Consider the following 21,985-nt stretch of genomic DNA (forward strand, 5'->3'; position numbering starts at 1 on the left):
GAAGAAAGAGGAAAATACATGGAAAGATATATAAGTTAGAAGTGATCACACAATATTCTGATTGAGACAATATCAAAATTAAAGGGATTTCCTGTTGCAGAATGACACAGATAGCAAATTAAGATACTTTAGTAAACATTCTCAAGGTTATATTCTTGGATAATTTTCACTTCACTGGGTGAAGGGATCTTGATTATAGCAGATAGCGAAGGGCTGTGCTTTCTAGATAGCCATATAGGAAAACGGTGGAAAACTTGTTTATTTCAGGTTTTAAGGGTTATTTTTAAAAGATTATTTGAAAATAGACTTTAAAAACATGTATGCAGTTTGGGATAAAAGAATATATAAATGTAATTACAAATATCAGATATACTTTGTGTTTGGATGATGGTTTCCAGTTATTCTCATCCAGCAAAGGGGCTCATCTTTGTTCTGATGTGGTCCCCTGAGCTGTTCTGCTTGTGAAAAAGCTTTCTGATACTTGCATTCCTGTGTGCTTGTCTATCTTACACACACTGGTTATCTTACTGTTACACTTCAGGTCATCGAGAATTCTTTTTGGCTTGTGAGATTTTTCAAAATATTTTTAACTTGAATCATCCTGAGTTGGTATCTGCAGAAGTTTGACCTCTTCCTTATGATACCCAGCCATGTGTTCACTACCTGTCTTGGTGTTAACTGGAGGGATGGCTCTGGCCTTTCTGTTTGGAATCTCTGTTCTACTGCCTAAGTGCTCGCCCAGGAACCCTGTTTTTCATGATAGCCTACGGTGGTGTTGGGGGTGTTATCACACAGTAGTGTTACACGGCGATGTCTTTGTTAGGGTCTAAGCCCCAGATCTTCTCCCATTGTCCAGGTCATGAGGCTTTTCCTGCAAGTCCACAAAAGCTCCCCCTGGGAGCTGCAGAAACATGATATGCATAATCTTCTATAATATGACATTGAGAAATTTTATTTTGTTTGATAGTTATTAAGAATGTATTCTTCTTGAGCTAAATAATACGGAAGCCAGAACACACAGGATGTTTCCCTTTCTCTTCAGCCCCTCCTCCTCTTCACCCTCTCTTTGACTTTCTTGATGGAGAGAATATTTTCATCATTCGAGACCTAGATTCAACAGCCCCATAATAATTTTTTTCCTTGATTGCCATCAATCTGTGTCTATCAGTTGGAGGGAAGCCATTTTTAACAGAAATGCACATGTTGTGAATACAGGTAAATTCAGAAACACAATAGAGAAGATTTTTGGAGCCATGCTTTGTGGATATTGCTAAGTCCCTGAATACTACAATATTTTAAAGATACAGGGATAAAAAATAACAGATGAGGGAAAGTTTTCTTAAACAAATGATGCTGACACAATTAGTTACAGTTTAGAAAAAGAAGTAAAGATGGATACTTACTTCCTTAAAAAAAATTTGAAAGGAAATGTTAAAGGGTTTGATGGAATTGTTACAACAATAAGGGAATGAGTGAAATGTATTGGGAAATGTATTAAATTAGAATGAAAAAGGGTTTTCTAATCATAAAGTTGACATAAAGAATGAAAAAAATCCCAATCAAAAATGTTCTACACAAAAATTAAAAGATGAGTAATACATTAAAAGTAAAATTGAAGAACAAACATGAAAAATAGTAAACTCAATACTTAAAAACTGGAAAAGATAATAAAGAATTCTTAGAGGGTACATCCTAATCATTAACAAATATATGAACAAAAACCTTTAAATAACACCTATAGTAAGAGATTCTGAAAATGTGCAAATCACAGCTTAAGAAGACAGGTGCATCATCCCCTCCTGGTCATCCTCATTCTCTGCTGCTGAGACAGTGAAGACACCACTTTTGACTCTAGTTTACAGGTTGTTGTTTCCTGACCTCAGGAGATCTGTCAACTTTTCTTCCCTTTACCCATGCATTTCCACTGTATTTCTAGCCTCTCGTCTTCAGCCCTATCAGGATATTTGACCTCCTTTGATTTGGGCATTTTTCTCTCTGCTTGCTTCTTTGTTCTCCTTTCCTGTCTTTATTCCTATTTCAGTTCATGATTGACAAGGTCAGCAGTGTGTGTAGGGGCTTAAAAGCCCGGCATCTGGAGGAAACTTACTGGTGTCTGAGCCTAGCTCTGCTAACTAGGGGCCAAGTGAAACTAAGAAGATGACTTGACTTCTCAGTATCCCCCGCTCTAAAATGGGAGGATTGTAGTAGTCTCTTGTCATTGGTTTGTTATAAGATCAAATATGTCAATATGTATGGATTACTTAGATTAAGTATCTGGCATATAATAGCTGCTATGTAAGTAGGATTCAAATGCACTGATGATCTGTTTTTTCATTTTGCATACATAGTTTGGGTTATTATATTTCAAGCTTACAGTGTTTTGTAATTCAGTGTTTCTTCTTTAGAGAAACATATTGATCATTCTTTCTAGATTTCTAATTTTTTAAAATTCATAAAGATTCCATTAGCCAAAGTGATATATGGCTTTATTTTAATAAACTTAATTTTTCATTTTTATGGACTCCATACATAACTTATTTTTAATAACAACTTTATTGAAATATAATTCTCATATGATAAAATTAACCCCCATAAATGTGCAATTTAGTGGTTCCTAGTATATTCCCAACATTATTCAGTCATGAAAGCTATTAAACTTTAGAATAATAGGATTCCATAGCTATTAGTGGTTATTTCTAGCACCCCACCCCCTCAGCTCCTGGTAAGACTAACATATTTTCTGTCTCAATAGATTAGGCCATTCTGGACGTTTTCATATAAACTGACCCCTACAATTGGAGGCTGTTTTCATTATCATAATGTTTTCAAGATTCATTTATATTGTAGTATATATCAGTACTCTATTCCTTTTAATTGGTAAAAAAAAATTCTATTGTATATAGGTATTCAATTTTGCTTTTGCCCATTCATCAACTTGATAGCTTTTTGAGTTGTTTTCACTTTTGGTTACTATAAACATTCGTGTATAGTGTGTGTGTAGACATATGTTTTTATTCTTTTGGATATATGCCTAGGAATGCAATTGTTACACACAGAATAACTCTTTGTTTAAATTTTGAGGAACTGTCAAACTGTTATTTAGAGTGGGTACACCATTTAATATTCACACCAGCAAAGCTGAAGATTCCAACTTTTCCACATTCTTCCAAAAGTTGTTATTGCCCTTTTTTTTTCATTTTAGCCATCCTAGCAGGTGTGAAGTTGTATCTCATAGTGATTTTTATTTTCATTTCCCTAATGACTAATGAGGCTGGACATTTTTTACTGTACTTATTTTTTATGTGCTCTCTGTAAATTTTTTTTGAACAATATCTATTAAAATCATCCAAGATGTACTGCAGATAATGGTTATCGTGTCTCTTTTCATGCCAATACTTCTTTTTTTTTTTTTTTTTTTTTTGCCTGGCGGCACTTGCTAGAACTTGGGAGTAGCAGGCCCTTTTGTATTTCTGACTTAAAAAATAATGATTTTAGTGTTTCACTGGTGATTACTATAGGTTTTTGTAGAAATGCTTTTTCAGGTTAATACAGTACCTTTGCATTCCTAGTTTACCAAGAGGTTTTTTTAAAAAAAAAAATTTATTATGAATAGATGTTGACATTTAAGGCTTTTTGTATATCTGCAAAGATGATTATATAGCTTTTATAATTAAGCTGCTAACATGGTGAATTACATTGATACATTTTCAAATATTGAACAGTCTTTTATTTCATTCTTGAGGTAAACCCTAATTGGTTATGAAATATCAAGTACATGCTAAATTGTATTTGCATATATTTGGCATTTTTGTATCAATATTCAAAAGTGAGATAATTTTCCTTTCTTGTACTAGTTTAATCCAGTTTGTATATCAGAATTTTACTGGCTTTGTAAAATTAATTTTTTAGCTTTCTTTTTCTATTCTTTGAAACAGTTTATATAAGATAGGAATTATTAATTCTGTAAAGGTTTAGTAAAATATATGACATTCTTTTGGGAAACATATTGGATATTTTTATTTTAAAAATTACTATTGTCAACTGCTGTAGCAGGTGTTCTTAAGATCCAGAATTTATATCTAAATCTTTAGATGAAATCTTCCTTAGATATATGGTCCCTAATAATCTTCTTTAGATTGCCCTCAGATGACTTTTTAGCACTTGGAGAATAGCATGTCTTTTCTGGTTACACACATTCTATTTTTTAAAAAAAAATCTTCAAAATGTTTACATTGTTCTTTATTGAGTTTAATCTCATTAGTTTTGATTCATCATTACAGCTAACTGAGGTGTTTTAATTTTTAATTTGTTTAAATCATTTAAAACTATTTTTTGTCTTTAAAATATTTTATTTTGAAACAATTTTAGAGCCACAGGGAGTTGTAAAGAGAGTTTAGAAAGTTCTATTTACTCTTCTTTCTGTTTCCTCCAAAGGTTACATCTTACACAACTATAGTACAACATCATAACCAGAGGTTTGACATTGGTACAATGTAAGTGCAGTTCTCCGTTATTTCATCCCGTGTGTGGATTTCTGTAATCACCACTACAGTCAAGATACAGAACTGTCTCATAATTGCAAAGATCTTTCCTATGCTATTTCTTTATAATTACACACTCCCCCTCCCCTCCACCATTCCTGACCTCTGACAACCACTCATCTGTTTCCATCTCTCTAATTTTGTTATTTTGAGGATTCTTGGTATATACTAGATATGAGTCCTTTGTCAGATGTGTGTAATTTCTCCTATCACATAGCTTGCCTTTTCACCTTCTTCCCAGGGTCATTTGCTGAGCAAAAGTTTTAACTTTTGATGAATTGTCTTCTTGATTCATTGATTTTTCTCTATTTTTTGTTTTGCATTTCATTAATTTCCTCTTTTTATTTCCTTTCATTTGCTTGCTTTGGGTTTACTTTTATCTTCTTCTAGGTTATTAAGGTGAGAACATAGATTATTGATTTGAGACTTTTTCTCTTTTCTAAAATTTTTCCTTTTGGCACTGCTTTAGTTATGTTCCACGCATTTTAATATTTTGTATTTTCTATTTTCATCCTGTTCATATAGTTTTTAGTTTCCCTGAGCCTTCCTCTTTGATCCATAGATTATTTAGAACCATGTTGTTTAGTTTCCAAGTGTTTGGGGGTATTTTCTCGTTACCCATCTCTTGCTGATTTCTGGGTTAATTCCATTGTAGTCAGAAAGCATTGTCTGTATGGTTTCAGTTCTTTTAAAGTTTTGAGGATTGTATTATGATCAGTATTAAGTTTACTTTGGTCCCCTGTGCACTTGAAAACAATGTGCGTTCTGCTCCTGCTGGGTGGAGTACTCTCTTCGTGTTGGTTAGACCCTGCAGGTTGATAGTATTGTTGAGTCCTGTATCCTTGCTGAGTTCCCCTCTACTTGTGCCATCAGTTGCTGAGAGAAGGGATTGAAGTCTGCAGCTGTAACTGTGCACTCTTCTACTTCTCCTTTCGGTTTTTGCTTCATGTATCGTGCAGCAATCTTCTTTGGTACATGCACATTTAGAATTGCTATGTCTTCTTGATGGATTGACTTTTGATCATTATTTAGTATCCCTCTCTGTTAGTGGTAATTTTCTTTGCTATAAATTTTACTTTTTCTGATAGCAATGTGTCCACTCATACTTTCTTTGATTAATGTTTATGTGGAATATCTTTTTTCATCTGTCTAGTTTTAACCTACATATAGGCATACCTTGGAGATGTGGTGGTTTTGGTTCCAGACCACTGTAATAAAGCAAATATCACAAGAAAACCAGTCATATGAAATTTTGGTTTCCCAGTCCATTTAAAAGTTATGTGTATACTGTGCTGTAGTCTGTTAAGTGTGCAATAGAATTATGTCTAAAACAACAATGTATGTACCTTAGTTTAAAAATATTTTATTGCTAAAAAATGCTAACCATCACCTGAGCCTTCAGTGAGTCGTGGTAGTTACATCAAAGATCTCTGATCACAGATCTCCATAAACAAATTAATAATAATAAAGCAGTTTGAAGTGGTGTGAGAATTACCAAATGGTGACCCAGAGACACAAAGTGAGCAAATGCTGTTGGAAAAGTGATGCTGATAGACTTGCTTGATTCTGAATTGCCACAAACCTTCAATTTGTAAAACTCAATAAACTGAAGTGTAGTAAAACAAGTATGTTTCTATACTGTTAAATTGAAGTGTTTCTTATAGACAACATAGAGCTCAGTCATTTTTTTTAAATTGACTGTTATTTAACTGGTGTGTTTAGACCACTTAGATTTATTGTGGTTATTGATTGGTCCTTTCTCTGTTTGTTCTGCTTTTCACTTCTCTGTTTTGCTTTACGTGACTTCTTGTGGATTACCTGAAAATGTTTTAGAACTTAATTTTGACTTATCTGTGGTGTTTTTGAGTGCTTCTCTTTGTGTATCATTTTTTTTTTAAATTGAAGTTGAGTCAGTTTACAATGTTGTGTCAGTTTCTGGTGAACAGCATAGTAGTTCAGTCATACAGATTTATTCATTTTCATATTCTTTTTCATTATAGGCTACTACAAGATATTGAATATACTTCCCTGTGCTACAGCTATTTGTGTATCTTTTTAAGTGGTTACTGTAACCATTACATCATATACACATAACTTTTCTTAGTCTGCTGGTGTCAACACTTACCAGTTTGTTATGATAGTCTTGTATGTTTCCTCTTCACACACTGAGAAGTGCATCAGCATTATAATTTTTGCTTCAACTACCAAACAAAATTTAGCAAACACAAAGGAGTAAGAAAGTGTAATTGTCCATATTTTTACTATTTTTATTGTTCTTCCTTCCTTCCTGATGTTCCAGGATTCCTTCTTTTTCATTTTCTCTTTGTTTTGTTCATTCTTTTAGAGTAGATATGTTGGTTGACAAATTCTGTTAGTTTTGTTCATCTGAGAATGCCTTATTTTGCTATTTAAAAAGTGTTTTTTTATTGACACAACATTGTAAGCTGACTATACTTCAGTTAAAAATACATACTTAAAGTAAAAACATTTTCTTTTGTTGAAGTACAGTCCATCTACAATGTTGTTACTTTCTGGTGTACCACAGAGTGATTCAACTTTATATATATAGGCCATTATGAGGTACTGAATTCCCATGCTGTACAGGAGGACCTTGTTGTTTATCTATTTTATAGATAATAGTTAGTTGATTTGCTCTTCATTTTTGAAGGTTATTTTTGCAGAATACAGAATTCTGAGTGGGTAGTTCTCTCAACACTTGAAAAATATGTAACTTCCTTTTGGGCTCCCTGATTTCTGATGAGAAATTTGCTGGAGGCATTCAGAATTTTTTCTTTGGTCTTTAGTTTTTAGGTGTTTAGCTATAATATGTCAGAGTGGATTTCTTTGGGTTAAGATCCTGTTTGGAATTTGTTCAGTCTTAAATATTTAGGTTTGTTTATTTATTTATATTTATTTATTTATTCATTCATTCATTCATTCATAACAAATTTGGCAAAATTTTAGCCATTATTTCTTTGAATACTTTTCTAGCCCTACTGCTTTATCCTCTCTGGGACTCAGAATGCATAAATGTCATATTCATTGATATTGCGCCCATCTGTCCCTGAGGCCCTGTTCATTTTTCAGTCTATTTTCTCTTTGTTTTTCAGTTTGGGTAATTTCTATTGTCGTGTCTTCAAGTTCAGTTATTCATCTGTTCTTTTCTGCTGTTGAGTCCATGTATTGAGATTTTTATTTCAGGTATTAGGTTATTTGGTTCTAAATTTCCATGTGGCCTTTTACCTTTGCTGTGATTTTGTGTTTCTTTGCTGACTTTTTTGTTTGTTTGTTTGTCTTTCATTTGTTTCAGGTGTGTTTGTAGTTGCTCACTGAAGCATTCTGTGATGGCTTTTAAAGTCTTGTTTGGTAACTGTTACCTGTGTCATGCCAGTGTTCTTATCTATTGATTATCTTTTCTCCTTTCACTTGAGATGTTCCTGGTTCTTGCTATGTTGAGAGAATTTTTGTTATTCAGTGCTGGACATTTTGGGTATTATATTATGAGGTTCCAGATCTTATTTAAATATTATGTTTTAGTAAGTCATTTCTGTTAATGCTCCAGCAGGGAGAAGGGGATAATGCCAGTTAGGATTTGAATCTCAGATTTTAATCTTGGCCTTTGCTGACACTCATCTGGGGAGGGGCTCCATGTTACTGCTGATTGTGGACCAGAGTTCGGGCTTCCCCCCAAGGCCTCTGCAGGTACCTTCTTTCTGGGATGGCAAGGGGTGCCCTACTGTCATTGGTGGAATTCCTGATGTTCCACTGGGCCTCCTGTCATAACCCAAACATGGAGGCAGTGAGGGGGATGGAGGTCCTCGTTCCGCATGTGGTGTCTACATTGCAGATGGGGGCTTGTCTTCCTGTAATGTTTGGCTGGAGTCAGGCAGTAACTGTGTAAGTTTTCTGTGTTTCCACTGTCCCTTCATCTCCTTTGGCTGGAGAGAGCAGGCTTTCTGGGAACATTTTTTATTTGCTCCCATTGGCGTTTCTGGGTTGTTGGCTTCCCTGGCACCTAGTGTGGGATGCATGAGACAAAAAGAAAACTCAGGAAGTCACCACTGTGTAGTTCCTCAGGTCCTGATCCCTGGCCAGTCTGCCACATTCTCTTCACCTCTCAGCATGTTTTTGTTTCTTTCAAATATAAAGCCTAGGGAGTCTAGCCATGCTTAGTGGGAAGAGCAGGGAAAAGTATGTTTATCCATCTTTCCAGAAGCAGAAGTCCAAATTTAATTAACTTTGAATGGGTAATACATTCATGTGACATACAAGTTGAGTGATATAAAAAGAAGTTACAGTGAAATTAACTTTCTCCCACCCACTTCCCCTCTTAGATGGCAACAGTGCTTCTGGTTACTGTGCTTCCTTCTGAGGTAACTTTACAGATACCAGCAGACATACACAGATGCGTTGTTACCCAGGTGGTGGCATACTGCATACACTGTATCCTGTTTCTTTTCTCATAACACTGCAATTTAGTGAACCTTCTGGATTCATACAAGAAGAACGTCTTTATCAATTTTCATGGCCTCATGCTGTTCCAGTGCATGGAGATGCCATGTGTATGTAACCACTTGCACTGTTTAGGTGTTGGTCCTGTTACCTGATATATTTATTTTCCCTTCCATCTTAGTGTCTTCTGCACATTTCTTGTGTTTTCTGTGTACACCTGAGTCAGGGTCCTGTGTAAGCTGAAGTGTGTTGGAGACAGGTGCTGGTGATTGAAGTCTTCATTTTATGATAAGTCATATGTATACTCCATTAGTATTTGGAGATACTCATTACAGCTGCTTTCCTAGACTTGGTTCTCCATCATGTTCACAAGGGCTCTTTGGTCCACAGCTTGCTTTTCATAGGTGTCAACAAAAGATTTTGGGTATAAGCTCTATATACCCTTATTCACTTTCATGGGTTTAGGTGCTTCCACATAACAGTTAACAGAATGTATGCACTTTGTTGTTATTTCTAAGGGGCATGAAAACACAGGTCTACTATGATTTGGGGTCAGAGTACTTGTATCTACCTTTTGGGAAAGATGAGATTGATTTTGTTATCATTTAAATTTTTGAGCATGGTAGTTTCATTCTCACTAAATTAGCACTTTTTCTTTAGGGTGGTGATTTTTTTCTTTTGAGTAGAAATATTGCCCTCAAATTCTTGGTGAACTTGAGTAAAGTCATGAATTGAAGAACCTTTTTGCCTTTGTCTCTTGATAGTCTTTCATGTTCTCTTGGCAGTTTAATGCTAAATCCATGCATAATTAAGTTTGATCTTGCACAGAGGATGGAGTCTGGAACTTGCACTGATAGACTGGAACTTGCACTGACAGACTGTGTAAGGATTTTTTTTTTAATTTCAATTTTTTAATTTGATATTTCCAAATATATAAAACATCAAGATTCTTACACCAGTTATCTCAAATGAGACCATACAAAGCAATTTTAAAGTGTATACAACAATCATTCCCCCCTTCAGTTTTGCTACTTTATACAACTATGGGATAGACAGAAAATTGAATGGCATGTGCCTAGTTGGAAAATTTCACCTGTTTACAAAAAAAAAAAAAGGAAGAAATTAAGAAAACTCAAAATCAAACATGTAGGATACTTGCTACTTTGTGTCTGCAAGTCAATTTACAAATTTTTTTTTTTAATTTAGTAGGCACTTGGGACTGAAAATTTTAGCTGCCCAGTTTTATCCAACTACCCAACAGAAAGCAGCACAAATGAAAGTCCCAACACTCTGTAAACTTTGAGGGACTGAGAGAGTAGACACTATTTTTTATCTGTAGTAGATTCAATTGTTGAGCCTGCAAATGTAGGCTTTTTTCTCTTAACAGAAATAAATATCCTCAGGGCCTTTCCTCTAGCTTCAGTGGGCTGAGTTCAAGAATAGTGAAGAACCCCTCATGTGAAATGTGTGACAACTCTGAAGTATTCTGATGCATTATACAAAATTTTGCTAGTCGCATAGACCAAAGACAGATGTTTTGCTAAATGGCACTGAAGAAAATCCTGACCCAAGTGGCACTACTTGGTCCAAATGTTACTGACCAAAGAAAATGATACAACAATATTTATAGGCTCACCTTTAAGAAATGGTTGACATTAATACTGTACATATTTTACACATCAAATACATAGTCCAAGAGTTTATAAAAGAAATTCATGCATTATTACCTTTAAGAATATCAATGTACAACATACCCAGGCCCCCCATTAATTGTGACATTTCAGGTGGACACAGTGTTATGTAGAAAAACAATCAATTTATCTTCTGTGTTAAGTATATAATTTAAAGAAACTTCAGAGATTACTGAGGAAAAACTTAGTCCACTGAAGATTGATAACAAGTGTCAATCTGTGGGATTTTTAAGTATTTCCTTTAAAAAAAAAACACCCAGAAAACATAACCTCTGTACAAAGAAAAATATAAAAATTCTGGAAGATCATATCTGATCACACTACATAATTTAGAATGAAATGTCAGTGGTTTAAAGTTTTTCTGTCTTATTCCTTTGGCAGCCTTAATTTGTGAACTAATACTCGTATTTAGCTCAGCTGCTTTTATGGCACAAGAGCCCAGTTTCAAAATGGTGGCACTGATTTTCCTTATAACAGCACTATTTTCAGCAGCAATTATATTTTTAAAGGTTAACAATTTGTACAACAAATGTCTAACTATGCTTATTCCTACTTTTTACTCAACAGTTATGATCTTTACAAAAAGCTAATATCTACATAGAGAACCACCTTTTACTTGCCCCATCTCATATCTGACTTGGTTGAGGAAGTACAGGCATTTCAGATTAGGTATTTATGTGTTTTAGATGGGATTCCTGGATTTATGTGAATATAAAAATAAGACAAAATAATTCTTAGGTACATTCCAGTGTCCCAGTAATTAGTTACATGATAAATAGTACCTACCTGCTGACCACCTGTAAAAGATGAGACATTCCGAGGCACCCTAAAAACCTAGGTCTGTAACAGGTGAACAAGAAGGCCATTTTACTCAATTCTGATGCAGTCACCACTGACTGCTATTTAAGGTGTTTACTGGTAACCAGCAAGTTTAACTGAAGAGATGTCACTAAATTCAAACTGAAAATATATATTTAAAAGCAGCAATTTACATTGAGGGAAATATGGTTCTTGTGTGTTCTGTGTAAAGAGAGATTATGAATAAAGGGAATTGGCAACTGAGCACCCTAATTCAATTCCATGAATACAGGTTCCATGATAAGATATCTACTACATGCATTTTGCTTACAGTAACTGCCTAAAACTCACCAGCTATATAGAGTTAAACTCTGTATTAAAGGACTATTGAGTTACAGGGGAATTGGCCATATCAGGTAGCTAGTGACATAGTACCAGTTGTGAAAATTTAGATAAATGAGTTGACAAATGGATTCATTGAATATGTTAATATTGTGAATGAGAAGACAATTCACCAGGATAATATACCCACATGTATGTTGATCTGACAAAAACCACAGACTGATATCAAATGGATAAAAAAATACTGGGGAAAAAGAGAAAATGCCAACCAAAATAACAAGGTGGGTGGGCTGGGTGGGAGAGCACATTTAAGGCATCTAAAAAAAAAAATTCCACATGGCTTTGCCTTATTAAAATATTTTACACTATCTTTTTTCTTTTTAAAGAAGATTTGAAAGCACCTAAAAATCAAGCAGATTGTTAAAAAAATCCCGCAAGGCAAATTCAGTTTGTAAGCGTCATTCAGATATTTGTCAAGGAAAATAAAGAAGCCTCTGCCCATGAGATTGCACATGGTGGAAGAAGTCCTTCCAACCCTGTCTATCTTATGCTGGATGGCAGCCCAGAGCTTCGCTGTGCAGCAGCTACAAACAAGGTGTTACTCTCTGGAAGGGAAGGGACTGTGGAATTTCCACTGGTTGGCGAGCAACCCAGCTTTAATTTTTCCAGATACTCTGCATGTACAGGCTTATGACACTGGAGAACTTTGATGGCATCCTTTACTTTGAACCACTCTGTCTTCCTTCCTGTATTAACAGGATCTTCCCAGTCTTCTAATATTTCAGTGACAGTAAGGACATAGACATATGCCCTGTGCTTTCTGTCTTGGTTCTCAAATATGCCCAGGAGTCTGCCTGACTTTCCTTTGACTCCAGCCTCTTGGTAAGCCTCCCTCACGGCAGCACCGGCAGGCTCCTCCTGGGGCTCCAGTCCTCCTCCTGGGCCAGTCCACTGGTCTGGGACCGAAGCCTGCCCACCTGCAGCACCTCGTCCTCCTGCTCGCTCCGGAAGCACAGGGACGCCGCCCGCTTCTTGAAGCCCTCGCGGTCCTAGGTCCGCGGCCTAGGGGGGCTTGGACCTCATCGCAGAGGCGGGCTCTCGCTGCCGCGGCCCCTGCGGAGGCCGCCACCCCGCCGGGGCGCGGGGGCGAGGGCGAGTCGGGGCCCAGGGCGACGCGGCCGGTCAGTCCCGGAGCCGGCGGCCGCTCCGACGCGGGGCGGGGCGCGAGCGCTGGTCCCTGCAGCCCGGGCGCCGCGGAGGGAGCGCGGCCTCCACCAGGGCATCTGTGGCTTTCCCCGGAGCCCGCCGCCCGCTCGCCCCGGTTCCCACCGCTGCCGCCGCCGCCCAGGGCTGAGCGGGGCGCGAGGTGCGGGGAGACGGCTGCAGGGGCTCCCGCCGGCCCGGCAGCAGCGCCGCGGCCGCGCGAGGCGTTTGGTGTCGGCTGCGGGCCGTCCCGTCAGGGCCCTCTGACGTGCTGCGTGTGCACAGGTGGCTGCGCGGTGCCCGTCAGTGCGCCGCCCGTGGCGGGGTCTGTGCTCGGGGACGGGTGTGTTTGTGGCTGCAGTTGCCGCAGTTCGTCCCGGCCCTCCAGACCTCCCCAGCCCCACTCTCGGCCTCGTGGTCCTGGCATGCCCGCTGCTTCTGCCTCGGATGCTTCCTCTGGGCTCCGCCCCCAGCACGTCCACGTCACGCCTGCTGCCTTAGTCCTGCAGAAATCCTGAGCTTTGGATTTGTGCCACCTTCTGTAAGTTGAAAGCTTCTGGACCAAGTGCGGCAGTGAGATGGAGTCAGAAGAGGAGATGAGCAAAGTGATTTCTGTCCTGTACCTCTTTTTTTTTTCCTACCTTTTCAAGCTATTATTTCAAGATGCCTTTCTGAGGACAAGGTTTAAAATTCATTCCCTTAGCTTTGCTGTTATTCTTCATTTCTAATAAATTGGGAACTACAAATACTCTACTTTTAAAAATGGTTGTATATGTTTACTCATTTTTTTTTGGAATAAATTTGATGAAGATGAGTTTATGGGAAAGCAAAGTGTGACCAGGGGTTAGGAATTTAAGTGGAAAATTGAATCTTCATGAAGCTTTCCACATTTCATTAGATGTTAAATTCTACAGTGAAGTTTCATATGATTATTAACTATAAGTATATTCCTAAATATCGTGGTTAAACTGTTATTAAAATAATATATCATAAAGCCATTAATATTTTTACATAATACAGTTGTTTGATTATTGAATTTTTCTTGTGAGATATTAGTCAGCAACCTCAGTTTTTTCTTTTAGTGATTTTGTAACAAGAATAAAAATATATTTTAAGTCTGTGTGACACAGTTTTATTAAAATGACTTGAGAGTGTATGAGCATTTTTCAGTTTATTTTCTTCTTTCACATTATATTTTTAATTTTGTGTCCTTCTACATTGTATTCTAAATTTGGAACCGATTGATATGTGCTTTTCACTTCACTATCATGAGGGATGTTTTTCCAAATGAAACTGAAAAATTTAGTAATTCATCTTTTGTCAGTATTAAAAGCAGACCAGCTAGGCTCCTTTGTGCCGCACTAAAAATAATACCAGAACATAAGAAAGGTTTCTGTATTACTTTATGTGCTCTGTGATAGCGTCTTTTCTGTGAACACTCTCAATTCCAAATAAGACCCTGACATTGAAAATTTACTTGTACATACACAGGGGTTATATTATGCTTCCTTGACCCTTGAAATGAGTATGGATGCAGACAGAAATCTTTGCGTTGTTCTCCCTAAGGTATTGCCATCAGAGAGTCAGCAAAAGTGGTTGACCAAGCCCAAAGGAGGGTGCTGAGGGGAGTTGATGACCTGGACTTTTTCATAGGGGATGAAGCCATAGATAAACCCACGTATGCCACAAAGGTAAACTCCCCACCGGGATTTGCTTCTGTAAGTGTATCACCAAGAACAGAGAGTAGGATGAATCATGCAAAATGGTAGATTTCATAGCAATTGTACTTGTGAGCTGTGTATTTTATTCTTGTGTTCGAAAAGAGGTTTTGTTGTTGTTGGTTTTGAATGGGGTATTTTTCAAAATTGAAGTATAGTTGATTTACAGTGTTGTGTTAGTTGAACAAGGTATTTTTCATGTGGGGAATCAAGTGAATTTAAGAAACCCCAGAATGCAGGATTGACTCTGGGAATGCTGGGCTTCATGTGAGAGCAAGATCTGCTTCTGTGGAAAATTGCAGGTTGACTCACTGACCTGTCAGATGTAGAAGAGCTGTAGACTGATTAATTAAAAAGAAGCACTAAAATTGTTTAACTAGGTATTTGTTCTAAAAACCTCCAAACTCCAAATGGAACGGTATGGCGGATTAGCTGTACTTTTGCATCTATTACTCCACTGTTAAGATGATACTTTGTACTTAGAGATGTGAAGTAGAATATAAATGATAATATAACTTAATATTTCTTGTAAAGTGCCTGTTATTTCTTTACATAAATTAACATTCACCCAGTGCAAAGGACCTGTTTTCTCTAATAACTCAGTCTCTTCTGGGCCAGTGTTTTTAAAACTGTTGCTCTTACTGACATGGACTGAAGCTTGACATAGTTTGATTTCTCTTGCTTTAGTGGCCAATAAGACATGGAATAATTGAAGACTGAGATCTAATGGAGAGGTTCATGGAACAAGTTATTTTTAATTTTCCCTGAGCTGAACCTGAGGGCCATCACTTTTTGATGGTGAGTAACTGGGACTGAGAGAAGAGCCCTGTGGATTCTTGGTTGCTTAGATTTTAAACCCAGGATATTCTTCCCTGGGGAGTTTTTAATTCCCACTAAAGCTCTTTGTATGAGTTGGAGTGCTTTTTGGGCAAATAACAGAAGGCTCAACCAAAATGTCCAAAACCAAAGAGGGCTTATTATCCCACAAAACAGGATGCCAGTGTCAGGCCACTCAGGACTGGTTACTTGAGCAGCTCAGAGATGGAGGTGAGAACCCAGCCTAATTCATCTGTTTGGCCTCTTGTGCTGGTCCCCTCAGGCCCCAGGGTGGCTGCCCGAGTTCCTGTACTGACTTTTGGTGTATTTACTTTCAGAGTTTTAGAATTAAGACTCTCATCCTCAGAAACCTTCCTAGCAGATTTGCCCTGTCTGTCCGTGCCCAGTGTGGGCCTTAGAGGGGAACAAAATTACTTTGGCACATTTTGATGGGTCAAGATTCTCTCCTGTTGCTGGTGAGGGGACCACATCTCATCACTTGGCCCCAAGAGGTAAGTACCTAAACCGGCCTCCAGCAGCAAGGAATGAGGAGGGAGGAATGGGTTTGTGTAGGAAACCACCTGTGTAGTTAGGTGTCCTCCTGAAATAACTGGTTGGCTCTGACCTTTGCTTCTTACAGCAGAGGGAGCTGAGTCAAGGTGCTGTTTTGCCAAGGTTAAATCTCACACTAACACTGAGCTGAGTTACAGGCCCTGATATTGTGGATGTAATTGATCTTGTTCAGATGAAATAAAACAATACAGAGAAATGAAGAGAAGTGTATCTTGGTTGTGGAGCCTGTTTTCATTGTTTTATGTTCTTTTTAAGTTAAAATTAATTACATGTATAAAACACTTTAAGGAGAGCAATTGCATGTAACATAAGCTGCACATTAAAACCTACATAATTTAGCTTTGCATTTTTTCCATGCTAGTGCATTGTCAAATGGTCCCTGATCCAATTATATAATTCTTCCTAATGTTAAATATGGAATATTCTTTAGAATTATCTGGCTTAAAATATGTTAAGTACAAGGCTGTTATGGTAGTTAGTGGAATCTATATAATTTGTGTCAATTAAATCAAGTCCTTGAAAGTGCTCTAAGCTTTTTCCTGGCTGTATCTTTACAACTAGGAATTGCCACGTCCAAGTACTGTGTTTTACAGGCCACTGTGTATTTTCTCTCCTGTGTATCTACGATGGTTTATGTAAAATACATGGAGCCAGGAAACTGACAGTATGTCTGAGTGGCTTTCTCTTTACAGCAAAAACAGATTACAGACTCCCACCTGCCATGCTTGGCATGTTCCCTTCTCTCATACGTCACATAACTACCTGTTGATAGGACTCCAGGCATGGGCCTGGGGCCCAGCTTCCTCTCCCTGCCTGCCCCATCCCGCTCTGCTCAGAGGGAGTCTGGGTCTTAGGCCCGTGGAGCAAATGCAATCACCAGGACACAGCCCACAGGAAATTTTTCCTACCAGGAATTTTTCTGCTCTAGCTGGCATATACACCGCAGTACAATAAAACCAATTGCTGGGAACGAACTGGAGGTTTTTGGTATGAATATGGAAAAGCTTAAGTCCTTTGCCAAAAATGAGTATCTGAAGAGAATTTTCAAAAATAATTGTTTATTACATTAAACGTAAGAAAATATTGTGTTACATTTATTGTACTTTGAAGTTAGCAGGTGTGTTTGCTGCATGATGTGACAGAGGAAGTTATGAGAAGGGTGGTTTTATCTCAGGCTTATGTCCTTCCTCATCAGTTAATGGGATAATTGAAGGGGATTGAAGCAGGTACAGGGATTTGTGGCCATGTCCAGAAATTCATTGAAGACATTTACTGAATCACTACATCAGCTAATGGCTTCTTGGTGTAAAAGAGTCTAAAAGTTTTAAATTAAAGTTCCCTCAGTAGCCTATGAAATTGTCCCTTCTGACTGCCATGACAGACATCTGCACATCCATGGTGGGAATGAGCTCAGTAGGGCTCATGTTTTTCAAGAAGTTTCAGAGACTCAACTCATGTTGGTCACGTGGACTATACAGATAGCAAATGCGAACCACACTCTTTTCTCTAATACTGAATTGCCCAGAGTTCAAGACAGAATCATATATTCTAAAGAACTGCAGTGCTCTTGAAGGGAAATTGAATTGTAACTGTAGAGGAGATTTGCAAACCTTTTTGAATATGAATCAGGGGAGAAAGAGCAAGCAGCAGTGCTGCCCAAGGATGCTGGGAACCAGGAGCTTTGCCATCCACCTGAGAGCAGGAAAGATGTGTGTCCCAGCTCAGGGATGGAGGATCACCCTTCCTTCATCCTTTTGTTCCAATAAAGTCCTCAGTAGCCTGTGTGCTGCCCTCTCACATTGGCAAGGGCAAGTCTCCTTACTCAGTCTGCTGCATGCTAAGCTCTTCCAGAGACACCCTCTCAGGCACACCCCAGAAAGAATGGTTTACCAGCTCTCGGGGTACCCCTTAGCCCAGTCAAGCTGACACATAATAATCACCATGACATGTGGCTTGTCCTGGCTTACCGCAGTAACTCCCTTCCTGGTTCATGAGGGTGGCTCAGACCTGCTCTGTCCTGTACACTAGCACTGGCCGGTGTGGAGCTGGACATCCTTGGCGCTGCTGAGTCTGTTACTGCTGGCCCGTGTTCTTCCCATTTTCAGTATATTGTCATCTCCACTCCTACTTGCCCTTCATTGAGGATTTAGGTTTTTAAAAATGTTTCTTTACTGCAGTTATGGAGAGGTTTGGGACTGGAGCAATATTAGTTGCATGTGTTCAGCTTGCTTTCTTTATCCAGAAATATGGATTGATTTTTATAGTACTAATTATTCATTTTTGAATTAATACTTGATGACATTTTATCATTATTATGAATAAAATGCTTATGTAACTTGCATTCATGTGAAGTTTTAATCACATACTTCAGTATTTAAAAAATAAGAAAAACTTGATATCTCCAATTTAGATCTCGTTATATATAAATAATGGTTTTTGGAAGGTTTTATTTAAATTAGTCCTCTAAAAGAACAATCACTGGTGGTAAACATAGGAGAAAAGGAGGATTGAGGAAAACATAGATTTATGATTATGGTTCTGAGAACCCAGAAGAATGTGTCTTTAATAATGCTGAATTTGATTCAGGAGCCAGGAGAACCTAATTTTATTGTAAACTTTCTCTTAATGGAAGTGTATAGATTTTAATGTTAGTTCTTCACAGATGGTGAATTGTTTGGCAGCAAGTACTAAAGTGTAAAAATCAGTGATTTAAGCAAGTTAAAGATTTTATTTTTCTTAAAGTCATTTGTAGCAGGGAGGGCAGTGCTGGTAGGTCAGGTTTCTGGTGTCATTAGGGATCTGTGTGCTCTAGTATATTTAGCATATGGCTTCCATTCTAAGATTGCCTTAGATCACAAGTTAGCTGCTGCAGCTCCAGTCATCACCTCCATATTCCAGGAAAGAAGGGGTTAAGAGCAGAAGTGGGCCTACTACATGAGTCTACCTTCAACCTTGTAAGGAGCTTTCCCAGAAGACACATCCAATAACTTTTGCTTCTTATTGGCCAGAACTTACTTAGCCATCCCTGTACACCAGGAAGTCTGGGAAATGCTGTTTTCTGGGCCTGTGATTGATCAGTGGTCTGTCATTAAGGCAGAAGGCAGAATAGATACTGGGTAGGGAAATTGCAGTACCTGCCATAATGATGTGACTACAGGTATGAAGACAGTGGCAGATCAAGAATTCAGCTGTCTTCACAACTGTGGTTGGATATGGAAAGTGTTTTCCACGTTACAGAGCCAACAGGCTAGGGAAAAGCCACACCAGGATGTGCTGTGGCTTCTGCCCTGGGGTGAAGTCTTTCTTCTGTTAGCTTCTCCGCCTGTGGAGAAATAAACCAGGAAGTTGTATTGGGAGTTTGTGTGGCCTTCGCACACAGGCTGTAACTCAGGGTTTCACAACTCTTGTAGTGAATTTTTTTTTTCCTTATTATAGAACTATAAGTGCGATTTAGAAAATTTGGAAGATCCTTGTGGGGCTTTTCACACTCCTATCCCATTATCATAAATATTAACATTTAGTATAGCTATACTTAATCTTTTCACTCATGTTTTTATATGATTTTGCATTCAATATTGTGTCCTCCATCCTTCTCCCTCATTTTCTTGCACGGTTTTCATAATCCTCGCTTTAATGGTCATGCAATCATGTATCCAGTGGTTGTTTCCTGTCTGTTTAGCAGCCCCACTATTTTTAGATGTTTACTTTTGTTTCCAGTTTCTTGGTTTTGTAAGACATAACATAAATTAATATTTGCAAATTTTTTCTATATTTAGAGCATTTTTATATTAAGAATATAAAAATTATATATATATATATATAATTTGGAGGTCCAGATGTGTTAATAATTTTGAATCTCTGGTATACCATTTCACACTGAAATCTTCAATGTACAAGAAGCCACATTATTTGAACTCTTAGGATTGATTAATATCATTTTTGATTATTTGACTTTTTAATTTGCAGTTTGAATACCTTTGATCTTAAACAGTTTTTCATGTATTTATTAGTTGTATTTTCTCCTTTGTGAATTGCCTATTCATGTCCTGGGTTTTGTACATATCAGTGTTTTATTGCTTTTATTGTTGCTATGATTTCTTTGAACTTTATTCTACTTAAATTTTTCTTTTGTGATAAAATGCACATACCATAAAATTTATCATTTTAACCATTTCTGAATGTACAGTTTGGTGAGTTGCGTACATTGACATTGTTGTGCAACCATCACCACCATCCATCTCAGGAACTTCTTCATCTTCCAAACTGAAACTCTGTCCACATTAAAGAATAACTCTCTTTCCCCCTCTCCCAGCCCTAGCCCCCACCATCCCCCCTCTGTCTCTATGACTGTAACTATTCTGGGTCCTCATATAAGTGGAATCATCCAGTATTAGTCCTTTCATGACTGGCTTATTTCACTTGGTATAAGGTCTTCAGGGTTCAGCCACATTGTAGCATGTGTCAGAATTTCCTTCCTTTTTTAGGGCTGAATAATATTCTGTTGTATGTATGGCCACAATCTGTTTATGGTGTGAACTCTTTCATATAACAGATAAGAATTTTTTGTCATAAGCAGATACTTTTTCTCACTTGATTTTTTGTAGGTTATGTTTTTGAACATCTATAATTGTAAATTTTTATGTAAGTAAACCTACTTTCCTTTGATGTTTATATATATTTTTCATTCATCTGGGATTTATTTGGAACATCACTTGACACTGAAATTAAACCCAGGAAGAATCCAGAGCCAGGGTTAATCTACTTCTTGTTGGAATGCCTTCTATAGGCTCACATTTTTTTTAAACCAGGCAGGAAGGAAACATTGCATGACTATGCTCCCACTTTGCATACCTTTCTAGCCTTCCTCTCTTCATCCTATTCCCCCCTCTAATCAGTTTAAATGTTATGTTTATAAAATTAACTTATTAAGGTGCTTGGATTCCTCTTCAAGGTAAGAGAAGACTCTAGGTCTCTGGAGTTAATACATTCAATTTCTTCTGGCCTGAGATATATTCTTGATATTACAGTTGATTGTTGATATATTCAGCACTTGCTAAAGGCCCAGCCCTCTCCCCACCAAGCATTTGCATGAATTAACTCACTTATTTAATCCCACAGACAATTGTGGGGTAGGTAGTTATTAGGCCTGTTTTTCAGGTTGATAGGAGGTGCCATAAGGAGATATATTGTAACCTAAATATTGGAATCCACAGCTATTCTTCATGTGCTTTAAATGAAAGAAAACTAAAAAAAAAAATCTGATATAGTAATCACTAACACAGTGCTAAATGTGTACTGGGAACATTAAGGTATTAACTAATTTGATCTCAGCCCCTTGAGGTAGGCACATTAAAATAAGTAATGTGTTGTTGAATAACGTTTAGATCATTTACTTACAATCTGCTTTTGATGACTTTATTATTTCTTGTCTATGTCTTAAGATTGCTTTCTCTCTCCCATTCAGGGAGTGTATTGATTCTAATCAGAGTAATTAAAACTTACTTGGGGCATGATGTTTGAGCTTTGTATCAGACAGGAGTATAAACTAAAGCCCCCAGCTAGTTGATAGCCAGATTTGATTATTTGCTTGAAGAGTTAGCATACACACAGCACAGAATTCAAAAGGTGCAGTACGATTTCCAGTGCAAGAGTGTCTCTTTCCCACTTCTGTGTTGCCTTCCAGATCCCCTTCCTGGAGGAAACCAACTTTACTGGTGCTTAACCAGCAATAATTATGTGCAGGCACATGGATTATACATAAACTTGATTCATAAAATGGTAACAAAATTGACATACTATGGTACATTTTGATTTTTACTTTAAAAATTTTAGAAATTATAATTTGAAATAT

The 21,985-nt window shown here is 37.6% G+C and overlaps 1 long non-coding RNA gene and 1 pseudogene across 1 annotated transcript; one reads left to right on the forward strand and one right to left on the reverse strand.

Annotated features, from left to right (window-relative positions):
- Positions 1–12,364: 12,364 nt before the first annotated feature.
- On the reverse strand, positions 12,365–13,454 carry LOC141574700 (diphosphoinositol polyphosphate phosphohydrolase 2 pseudogene; annotated as a pseudogene).
- A 1,143-nt stretch (positions 13,455–14,597) lies between these two features.
- Positions 14,598–15,998, forward strand: LOC141574602 (uncharacterized). The gene is made up of 3 exons (XR_012501491.1): positions 14,598–14,745; positions 15,433–15,543; positions 15,900–15,998. It is a non-coding gene; the product is annotated as an uncharacterized LOC141574602 (long non-coding RNA).
- The last annotated feature ends 5,987 nt before the right edge of the window (positions 15,999–21,985 follow it).

This window comes from Camelus bactrianus, chromosome 22 (assembly GCF_048773025.1).
Source record: "Camelus bactrianus isolate YW-2024 breed Bactrian camel chromosome 22, ASM4877302v1, whole genome shotgun sequence".
Lineage (NCBI taxonomy): Eukaryota > Metazoa > Chordata > Mammalia > Artiodactyla > Camelidae > Camelus > Camelus bactrianus.